We start from the raw sequence: 11,946 nt of genomic DNA on the forward strand, positions 1-11,946 counted from the left end.
AAGTTATAAATTCATGCCATTCAGTCCACTTCCAGTTTTGAAATTTGGCATGAAAGTTTTAAAAGTTTTGAAATTTTACTTACTCTTTACTGTAGTTAGAGTAAGGAAAGAACAGTTGATAGAAGAGCAGCAAAATATTCCATAATGCACATCAACTTAAAACTTAGCATTGTACTTGCTTTAATACAGCATTTTAACCATACTGTGAATAATTTTAAATATTAGTTTTAACTTTCTACTTATACTAAAATAAGTTTTTTAACATTATTCATGTTCAAGAGTCATTTCATTGTTAGATAATGGCCCATTAAATAAATATCACTAGTTTAATTTACTTTCAACCCCTATTTAACATTTTTTTTCTAATTTCGATATTATAAATAGTGCTGAAATAAAAATTTTTGTTTATGGTATAATTTCTTATGCAAACTCATTCATTTTAGGTCATATAAGTCTGGTATAAATCCATTTCTTTGGAATAAGTCCCAGAATTTAAATAATAGTGTATAAGGTCTCATTATTTTAAAGATTATTGAGACATAAAGGCAAACCACTCTCTGCAGAGATTATGAAAGCCTTTGGCTGCAAAGAATTGAATATCCTACAACAATCATTTAAACAAGAGCTGTTTTGTTTGTCTCACATAATACAATGTTCGGGAATAGTACAGTGGCACCATGAGGCAGGCCTTCAGTAACCCAAATTCTTTTTATTCTTCTTTTCTGCCATTTTTAGTGTCGCCTCGTGGTCATGAGTCACGGCCCTAGCATGACATCGAAAGCCCAAACTTCTAGAGAATGGAAGGGGCAAAAGCTTCTTTTCAAGGTTTTGTCTTATATGGAGATAAGCAGCTAATTCCAATACATGTCTTTTGACTTCTCAGCTATGAGAACCATGCTGCAAGTGTATACCTGACCAGAAATTGTGTAGGAAAATCAGATGTTTCGTCTTCTAGTTTCCATAAGAGTGATAACATCCTTATGAACGAATGCTGAGTGAGCCAATCCATTGTACCTGAGCTCCGTAAGAATACCAAAGTGCTAAATGACAACTAATTTGTGGTACAATTCACCTTTCATTTAATAATTGTGTATAAGATGCTATTTTGCCTTTAAGTTGCATTAATTGATTATTAATTTCTTTTGTATCTTTATTGTTTTTATTTTTTCTAAATTATCTATTCATGTGTTTCTCTGTTACCTATATAGATATCTGTGTAGTTATTAAGCAATTTGCATCAACAATTTTGGGACAGAAAGATGTTATAGTGATTGAGAGGGCTGAGAACTCAGAATATGAAGTTAAATAACCCAATTTAATGGAATGCTCCAGCCCTTAGTGATTACACAAACTTAGCACAATGTCAGGCAAATAGTAAACATTCTATATGTTTTAGTTTACTGTTACTATTGTTGTTGATTAAACCAGCAATTACTAGAAAGCTAAATTTGAGAAAAAATATCTTTGATATAATGTTTTTTTACTCACTCTCCATGGATATTGCTTTGGCTCTGGGTATTGTCTTATACTCCTTTGCCTTCAAAAACTTTACTTTTGAAAGAACTGGGAACATCTCATTATATAATGAGCTGTTATCTGTTCACTGTCACTGTGGATAGAATCAGATGAACCATTAGTACTAACCCACCAATAATAGACAGGAGGTAGTTCATCATTTTCCTATGTAATATTTTCATTTTAACCAAAACAAGTTTCTTATCCAATGGAATGTATATTTCACAATGTGAACAGTGAGGTCACTATTTTTCTTTTTTTAAAGATTTTATGTATTTATCTTTAGAGTAGAAGGGAAGGAGAAAAGGAGAGAAATATCAATGTATAGTTGCTTCTCGTGAGTCCCCTGCTGGGAACTGGCCTGCAACCCAGGCATGTGCCCTGACTGGGAATCGAACCACGATGGTCTGGTTCGCAGGCCCGCGTTCAATCCACTGAGCTACACCAGCCAGGGCACTATTAGCAACTTTCTGATGGGTGAAATATTTTAGCAAGGGAAGTTTTCCAGAGTTTTAGCAAAGTTGTTTTCCACCAAACAACTTAAAAGATTATCATGTAAATTGCCAAGCCTGTTGATACAAATGTCTTGGGATTATTCAAGGAAAAATGCATCAGAAAAAATCAATGTTTTGCACATGTGCTATTAACTTGAATTCCAGCCTTCATCACATGCACACTCCTGTGAAAGTCACGTTGAATTTGGCTGTTGACCCAAGGATGTCTATACATAGCAGAGACAACTGTTACTGAGTCCATTATTAGTTTGAGTTGTTTTTATTAAAATATCTCAAAGCCCCAGGAGGTGAACTTAATATATTCTTTTTTATTTTAGATGCTTGATATTTTAAATGGAATATAAAACATCTATGAATCACAGTGACAGATTTTTTAGGATGATTAAGCAGCGTATCTATTAAAAACCTATGTGAATTACAAAAAAACTCTGCTAAATAAATCTAAATAAATAAATTTAGCATTTGTTAATCTTTAAATATTTTATCTTAATCTCTTAAGTTTTTCTTTGTCTAATTTTTATTTGGTCAGAATAACACAGTGTCTGAAAAATAAGGACAAAGTTAGGGATCTTTCAGTTTCATAAACAAACTTCTTATAAAAGTTTTCTACATCCTTCTATTTGCTTTCTATCCCTTTATACAGTTCTATGCTTAGTCATTAGTTCACCCCATCACCCTGCTTTAAAATTGTACATTAAAGTCAACCCCTCAAACCCATTTTTTTCTAATCTATTGACTATTTTCCAACCATCATATTATTTGGCCTCTGAGCAGCACTCACTTTGGTGGTACATTTTCCCTTGGCTTCCTGGCCATTTCTCTTTTGAAGTTCTCTTATTTTAGGTTACCTATTCTGTGCCTTCTTAGGAGCCTCTTCTTCTCTAGTGCTTGAAATTTTTCAAGGCACAGTCTAAAGTCTCTCTTCTTTTCATTTCTGTACTATTTTTCTAGGTACCCACAGTAATCATAATACATGCCAATCCATACCTACAAGCAGAGGCACAACAAACGTATATCTTCAAGTCAGATCTCATTCTTTTTAAAAAATATTTAATAAAATATTATTAAATAAATATATTTATAAATAAATATATTTATCTTTAGAGGAGAAGGGAAGGAGAAAAGGAGAGAAATATCAATGTATGGTTGCCTCTTGTGAGTCCCCTGCTGGGAACTGGCCTGCAACCCAGGCATGTGCCCTGACTGGGAATCGAACCACGATGGTCTGGTTCGCAGGCCCGCGCTCAATCCACTGAGCTACACCAGCCAGGGCAGATCTCATTCTTAACTCCATAAATCTATAACCACTGCCTCCTTGATAGTTTCTCTTAGGTGTCCCAAAGGCACGATCTCTGGTGGTCTATATGTCTTCTTTCAAACCTTGTCTTCTCATGTAATGGAATACCTATGTGTCTAGTTACTCAAGTCAGTTAATAAGGGGTAACCATGACATCCATCTCCTTATTTTCTCTATCCAATTCAACAAAAATTCTCCAAAGAGGACATAAAGATGTTCAATAGACATATGAAAAAGTGCTCAACATCACTGATCATCAAAGAAATGTACATTAAAAACACAAAGACATATCACCTCACATCTATCAGAATGTCTATCATCAGTAAATCAACAAACAAATGCTGGTGAGGATGTAGAGACAGGGGACCCTCATGCACTAATGGCGTGAATGCAGACTGGTACAGGAACCATTAAAAACAGCTTGGAGCTTCCTCAAAGTTAAAATTGGAAGTAACTGCCCTATGACCTAGTGATTTCACTTCTGGGAATATATCCAAAGGAACCCAAAAGAATAATTTGAAAGGATATATGAACCCCTATGTTCATGGCAGCATTATTTATAATAGTCAACGTTTAAAAACAACCACAGTGGCCATTAGTCGAGAAGTAGATAAAAAGCTGTGGTACATTTACACAGTGAAATACTACTTAGCCATAAAAAAGAAGGAAATCTTACCTTTTGTATCAGTATGGTTGGACCTGGAGAGTATTATGTTTAGTGAAATAAGTCCAATAAAGACAAATGTCATATAATTTCACTTATATGTGAACAAAAAAATAGAAAGAGACTCACAGATACAGAGAACAGATTAACATCTGTTAGAAGTTAGGGGGTTTGGGGAACTGGGTGAAAAAGGTGAAGGGATTAAGCAAAAAATCATAAACACAGACAATATAGTACGGTGATTATCAGAGAAAAAGAAGGGGTGGGGGACGTAGAAGAGAGTAAAGGGGGATAACAGGTGACCAGAGGAGACTCACTTTTGGTAATGAACACAATACAATATACAGGTGATATACTATAAAATTGTACACCTGAAACCTGTATAATTTTATTAACCATTGTCTCCCCAGAAATTCAATTAAAAATTATCTCCAATATACTTGTTAAATTTTACTGGAGCTCATTTACTTCAGAACATCTTATTGCTAATGCCATTTTCTCAGTACGAGCTACACTAGAGACCTAAATCACCCACCAATATGCATTCCTCGGGCTCCCTTACAGACTATCGTCTGCATTCAGTCAGAACAACACCTTCATCACATTAAGGGATTAATAGTGTTCCAGTAAAACACTCAAAAGCCTCCTTTTCTCTTAGAAACTTTGAATTATCTTTACACACCTTTCACTGCAACCACTGACGAGCCTATTGCCGCTGCTGACTAGCCTTTCACATTAATCTCTGAAATCTCAGGGCCATTCCCTTCTCCTGCTCTAGTGTGGATTCCCTTTTTAATAATGTCTACTATTCTTCAGAGAACACTATATATAATTTAGTCTTTACGTCTTCCTTAGTCTTGTTTTAATTTAGTCAGAATAACACAGTGTCTGAAAAGTAAGGACAAAGTGAAAGGTCTTTCAGTTTCGTAGACAAACTTCTTATAAGAGTTCTCTATATTCTTCTATTTGTTTTCTATCTTTTTATACAATTCCCAGCTCAGTTGTTAGTTTACCCCATCATTCTACTTTAAAACAGTTCATGATGGTCTATCCATCAAACCCATTTTTTAAACTATCGGTTATTTTGAATACAGATAGATAGATAGATATAGATCTACATATATCTGTAGACATACACACACATACATATATACATACAAATATTCTCTGTTTTCAAAGTTATAAATTTGTATTTTTTGTAAGACTGTTGATGAATGCTTGCATTCCCTAATATTACTTAATCTCCATAAGGACAGGGACCATGGCTGATTTTATTTATTTCTACCATTTAACAAAATGCTTGGAAACTTCTTAGTATCTAAGAGATATTTGTTTAAGAAATAATAAAACACCATCAAATCATCTATCTCTACTCTACTTATATTTTCATATATATTATCTTTTACTAAGGCATTTAGCAATAATATAATATTCACTGGGGAAGATTCCCGTTGAACTGAAAAAAAGTCCACATTTTCATGTGCTCCTAAACACATGAAGCAACAATCTATCAACAGAATGCAGAGAATATTCTCTTTTACTGTTTATGTGAAGTGAAAATTCTCAGAGTATTATGGGGTAATTAAGCTATGTTTTGTAGGTGAATGGTCCATGTGAAGCAGTATGTAATAGACATGTTGATTTAACATATGTTTGCACCTTATTACATGATGTGGCTGTCAGCCTGCCATGGGGAGAGAACGTTGGGAAGGACACTGTATTCGTGGGATATATATTTTTTACTCAGATTCTAAAGCCAAAGCTCAGCTGAATAGACGAAATTCTTTGCTTACTGGTGTACATATCAACTTCCCTAACATTTAGAATCTTACAAACCATATAGGGTTTTAAAAAGTAAAGAAAACAAGAGAAAAAAATTCAACTTTTTCACTTGCCAACTGTGCATACTAAAAATGCACATATTAGTCCGTCAATAACCACATCATCAGCAAAGGAAGGACATATTTTAACCCCCACCCCGAAATCAGAAGGACATAGGGATAGGCCTTTCAATTAAATAATGTAGCTTTGTGTTAAACTGGAGTGAGCGTCCTTATTTTTATCATTTCATCTTGGCCTGCCGATCCTGCCATCAGGAGGCTGGCCCCAGTCTGTAATTTAACATTTGGGAATTAGGCATATAATGTTAAGTAAGGAAGATTCTTAACTCACAGTAAAATATTTTTCCTTTCCCCATTATTAGTAATAATTCTAGGAAGTGTTTTCCTAGAAACAGGTTCAGGAACAGGTTCAAAATAACTTAAGTATCAATAGGGTAAGTGTTTAAAACCAAGAAGAAAATTCGAAGTTGGCCTGTGCATTGTCAGTAGGAAACACAGGTAAGGCCTTTCATTAGTGGAAGAATCAGAACAGTAAATGGTGAACACAGCTAATGCATGCTCTTAAGCAAACTTTCACTATTAACACTGTTAAAAAGGCAAATAAATTGAATTGCCTTGTGATTAAGTAGGAGCCTTTTAACGCCTTTGAACTCATCAGTATGCCCCAAGACACGGGTTTGCTTTTAAGCGCATAGTGTACTGCGTAACAAGTATACACGGATTACCATGGATAAGGAAGGCACACAATTAGGAGAATAAGAACAGAGCTCAATTAGTGCTCTCCTGGGTGGGAAAATTTAACAATGTCATTCCCCAGGTTTGACAGTCATTTTATTTAAGGATTCTTATAAATAACATGGAAGTGGGAGTGCACAGTAAATGATCCAAGCTGTTCTCAGCAAAGGAATGCTGAGTCAGTGGGAGTGAGGCGCAGAGACTGCTCCTGAAGCTGTGTGGGGTGAAACAAATGGCAATTGAGCTCCAATGTGGGAACGTGTGAAGTAAATCATTAAAGAACAATTCTGGACATGGAATAATAGATCATGATAACTTATGATCCAGGAAAATGATCTAAGAATTACAATATGCTGTTTCATTCAAAAAGTCTTCGCCACAACTTCACTCACTGTGGACTCTTTAAACACTGGAATTTTCTTGAAAGGTAACAAAATTACATTCTTTCTTTCCTATACACTGTTCAAAGTAATATGCTTCTTGTTTTTCCCCTTTAGGTTTATATTTTAGCCTGATGCGCATTCCATTCCCCTCCTCTGGTAACATATTCCACTTTGGTCTTAGCCCAGGTGTTTCCAGATTAGTTCCACGCTCTGTGTAGCTAGCTCCAAAAACGCAAGATTAGCCTATGACAATGACTGAACCCTGTACCCTGCCCATGGTTATCAGTTTAGGAAAGCAAGCAACCTACTCTCAGTACAGAAGTCGTGAGATATTTGGTGGAGGGTTTCAGAGAAGAAAATCATTCTATCCTTTGTAGGTTTTGATGGCATGAAAATATGGGTTCTAGACAATAGTCATTGTTGAGAGAAGCCTGAAGCTGATGACAGCCATCAAATGTACCCAGAAAGTGGAGCCAACAGAGAGGAAATAACTGAGACATGGCATTGAGGGACTCTAAATAAATTTGTACATGAAAGTACCCCTATTTATCATATGAGATTAAAAATATTCTTTTCTAGGCCCTGGCTGGTGTAGCTCAGTGGATTGAGCATGGGCCTGTGAAGCAAAGGGTCACGGGTTCGATTCCCAGTCAGGGCATATGCCTGGGTTGCAGTCTAGGTCCTCAGTGGGGTACACATGAGAGACAATCATACATTTATGTTTCTCTCCCATTCTTTCTCCTTCCCTTCCCCTCCCTCTAAAAATAAATAAATAATATATTTAAAAATATATTCTTTTCTATATTAGCATGATTTGGGTTTCTGTCATTTACAATGGAAATAAATGCTGACCATATACTGCTGTACACTCGTGAGTTATTTGAAATACAAACCTTCCTTCTGATACCCAGTAATTTTCCAGCTAAATGGTTACCTCCATCTGTGTATTCTTTGTAATGTCATAAATTAGGTATTCAAAAGTGAGCTCACTGCTTCATCCCCCAAAGCATATCATTTTTCTTACATTCTGTATTTCAGTAAGATTAACATAATCTCATACCGAATCAGCAAAACCATAGGAGTCATTTTAGCTTCCTTCTCACTTAATCGGACACTTACTGAATTGATTAATTGGAAGATTACTTTCATAACTGCAACTTATACACATTGCACCTCTTCCCTTTGTCACTACTTAAATTCAGCAATTATTATTCTTTACCTCTCCCAACTGGCCTTTCTTTCCATACTGCCAACCATCCCTCTTCATACTAATTATTATAATTTCAACAAACAAAATACATATATATGTACTATATATATATGTGTATATATATGTATATATATATATATATAATCACTTCCTTACTTGAAACATTTTGATGACTTCCCAGTCATTTTTTAAATGAATTTTAATTGCTTTGCTTAACACATTGGGAACTTCATCTTCAACTCCTCCCTAATTCTGTCCCAGTCTTGTGCCATATAACCATGCACCCTATTCCCTGGGCAACTAAACTGCTTTAAGTTTCTCAAATGAATCAACCCTTTTTTGGATAACAAACCTGCCTGTTCAGAAATTGTTTGAATGTCCCCCAACATCCTCACACCTGTTGAATGCCTCTTCACCAAGCAGAACACCGTTTTACTGAATCCTGCACATGGACTCCTTCTCCAGGTCTCTGGTACTGGGGATGCTCCTCTTGGGGAGCTCTGTAAAATTCTGTAAAACCACTCTGAAACTGAAACATTACCCTATGGTATCCTAGAGTAATATTTTAATTTTTTGTATAATTTAAGCAGTATGTGTGCTGTACCGTAGATTGGTACTCACAGGCATTAGATAAATCCGTTATACCAGAATGAATGAATGGGTCTTATCTTTTCACCCAGCTCCCTTATCACTATTAAACTAAACATATTAACTAAACATTTTATTTTAATATATGATATAATAGGGAAAAAAGAGCCTGAATTCTGGTACTAGAATTTTTGCTTCTTTTCTGCTGTATCTGTCTTCTTTAGAAAATAGAGGCCATGAAGGCAAATAAAGCCTTGTTAAAAATATTAAGTATCCCAGAATTAGGAAGAAAATATTATATTAAATATTAGTTAACTTTATATTTGGCACAGATGAGGAAACATTTATTTTATCAAGAAGCAAATGTACTTACTAATTTATATGTAGTATTAAAGCAATTCCAAAGTTTTAAAATATATGATTAATGTTCTACTTTTCCTTAGTTCATATTTTCCAATTTCTATCTATCTATCATCTATCTAGCTAGATTTGAAATTTCAAACCAAACAATGTTGGTAGCTATATTAAAAGTCTAAGATTTTGTTGTTAATATAGACTGTTCACTTCTATTAAAAGAACATCTGCCTCGTATTACTCTTTGTAAACATTTCTCAAAACTACCACTGCAAGATTTCAGGTACAGATGAACTTTTCAATTTGATGTGAAAATTCCAAAAGTATTCAATGAGAACAAGTCAGTTTAAGTGAGGACTTTTTCTTTAATTGCTGTTGTAAGGTAGGGTCAGCCTGCAGTTTGCCACTTACATTTAGAATGGCTTGCAGAGAGCTACTATAACTGTTTAATATTTCCAATTTATTCCAGTAATATTTTAGTGGCCTCTAAATCATTGGCCTTCATGTATTTTAATCATATGACCCATATAAGGATTTGAAAAACTAAGTGATTATATATATATAATCATATATATTATATCCCTTAAAATGTATACACACACGTTTCAAGGGACAGATTTATTTTATTCAGTTCAGAAAAAATGTCACTGGTGAAAGTCAATCCTCACTGTCAAATCATTCATTCTAATTAGACAGATTTCTCTCACAAAAGTAAAACTGTTTTAAGTGAAAAATCAGCATATGACTTATGCCATTGTCACAACCTTCTCTCTGCATTCTAATTCTTCCATAGATAAATAAAGAGATAAATGCCCATGTAGCATATGTCTGTGTAAATGTGTATAGATACATACACATACATAGAACAAGAAAGTGTTAGCAGCCAATGATGCCTCCAATGGTGCCTCCAAAGCAGTACGAGGGGAAGACGTCACTCAGAAAAGCCCTTCTGCCCTTTGCGCCAGCTACCTACCTTGTCTCTCCCTTCTCGTGAAATGCTTTTTTTCATTTGCTAATTTAGTAATAGAAATGGTGACCTTCCAGACTACACTTACCCCAACTAATCTAGGCCTCTGAGACAGCCCTTGCCCACATTTAAGAACCAAAGTGAATTGCACTTCTAATTTGGTGTGACATCTTGTCAATCTTCAAGTTTTTCTCATCAGCATGGAGTTCACCTAGTTTCCTGCTCTTCCATTGGCCTGTGTGTAGGGAAAGTGGAGGAGGAAGGGTAAACTGAGGTAGAGCAAGAATGCTGTAGGCCAGGACCGTCAAACTCATTTTCACAGGGGCCATGTGAAACCCAGGCATGTGCCCTGACTGGGAATCGAACCGCGATACTGTGGTTCACAGGCCCATGCTCAATCCACTGAGCTACACCAGCCAGGGCAGATTCCCAGTAGTTTTTTTTTTAAATGAGAGTGTTGGTTTATTAAAAAATAAAGTGGAAACAGAAGTTACAATTTTCAAAGAACATGCATCTGAGACATTATTGTCAAATATATATAAATAACACCTGCTATTAATAAGATAAGCCCAAATAGCGCCTAGAACAATGGGCAACAGGCATGAATAGACACTTCTTAAGAAAGGGAGTACATATAGCAGAAAAACGTATGAAGAAATACTGAACATCAGTTTTTAAATGGAGCTGCGGTGCCTGGTTCTACAGCACTGGGTGGTGCAGCTGTTGCCATGTCTGCAGTAGGAGGATCAGACTGGGGACACAGAGCTAAAGCTGTTGGCAGTGTTGCTGACTGTGAAAATCTTGTCCGAGCTCAATTCCACCCGTCAACATTCAATATGAAGTCCTTGGCAATTTCTATTCATTTGAGAGAACGGCACATAATACCTGTGTTCTTTTTGCCACCTCTGTTCTTATGTTTATAATCCATGTAATGCTGGTATGTAGAGAAATTTCTTATCAAATGGGTTGGCTTATTCGATTCTTCTGTTACTGCTCTTTTACTTCTTCCTCAGCTGCCTGATTGCTCCCAGTTCTCTCATTTCCTGAGAATCAAAGACTATCTGGATCAATTACCTGATTTTCACTACAAAGAAGACCTCCTGGCTCCAGACTCCAGCTGCCTTCTGTTCCTTGTTCTTGTGTTCTTTGCCTTAGTCATTCTTTTTAAGGCTTATCTAATCAACTGTGTTTGGAACTGCTATAAATACACCACCAACAGAAACACACCAGTGACTGCTGTGTACCCTGCTTTGAAACACCTTCACAGTGTGTTTTGCCAACCTATGAAATGGCAGTGAAGACGCCTGAAAAAGAAGCACCACTTCCTTGCATGCCTGTCGAAAGACACTGCCTTTGTCAATAAACCCTGTACCAGCCTTTTGTCTTGTTTATTTTACAGTATAGGATTCTTCAAACTCGTATGATACACTTTCCTTTGTGTAAGCCTTCATATTCCAACACTACCTAGCTTTTTGGACATCTCTTAAAAGTCAGGGCTTTTTTTTCTTAAGTTTATTCCATTTTAATAGTTTTTGAAGGCAATCTAGGTTAAGCAAGAGCAAAGTGCCATCATTAGCCTTTAACTGAGCGGTGGGAAGGGGTGCTCCCCACACATTTTCTTTTTTCACTTTTCACTTTCTTTATATAATAGTTTGCATTCTGGGTATTTGCTGCCCTGGATACTTTCAAGAGTAATGAATAAAATATTCAGGATGAGTAAATTAGGCATAAGATCTGAAGTTTTTAGCTATGAAAACATAAAAAATACATAACATTTTAACTTGACTATATAAGATTATGGTTGCATATTCTAATTTATCGATGTCTCTGTCTTGTGATGAGATGCTTTATTAAATCTCAACATTAAAAAATAAGGT

General features: G+C 35.6%; 1 pseudogene; it reads left to right on the forward strand.

The window, feature by feature from the left end:
* LOC119000341 (lysosomal-associated transmembrane protein 4A-like) overlaps positions 1-11,432 on the forward strand; it is a 143,121-nt pseudogene extending 131,689 nt beyond the window's left edge.
* The last annotated feature ends 514 nt before the right edge of the window (positions 11,433-11,946 follow it).

This window comes from Sturnira hondurensis, unplaced genomic scaffold (genome assembly GCF_014824575.4).
Source record: "Sturnira hondurensis isolate 20B ecotype Veracruz unplaced genomic scaffold, ASM1482457v3 Scaffold0015596, whole genome shotgun sequence".
Lineage (NCBI taxonomy): Eukaryota > Metazoa > Chordata > Mammalia > Chiroptera > Phyllostomidae > Sturnira > Sturnira hondurensis.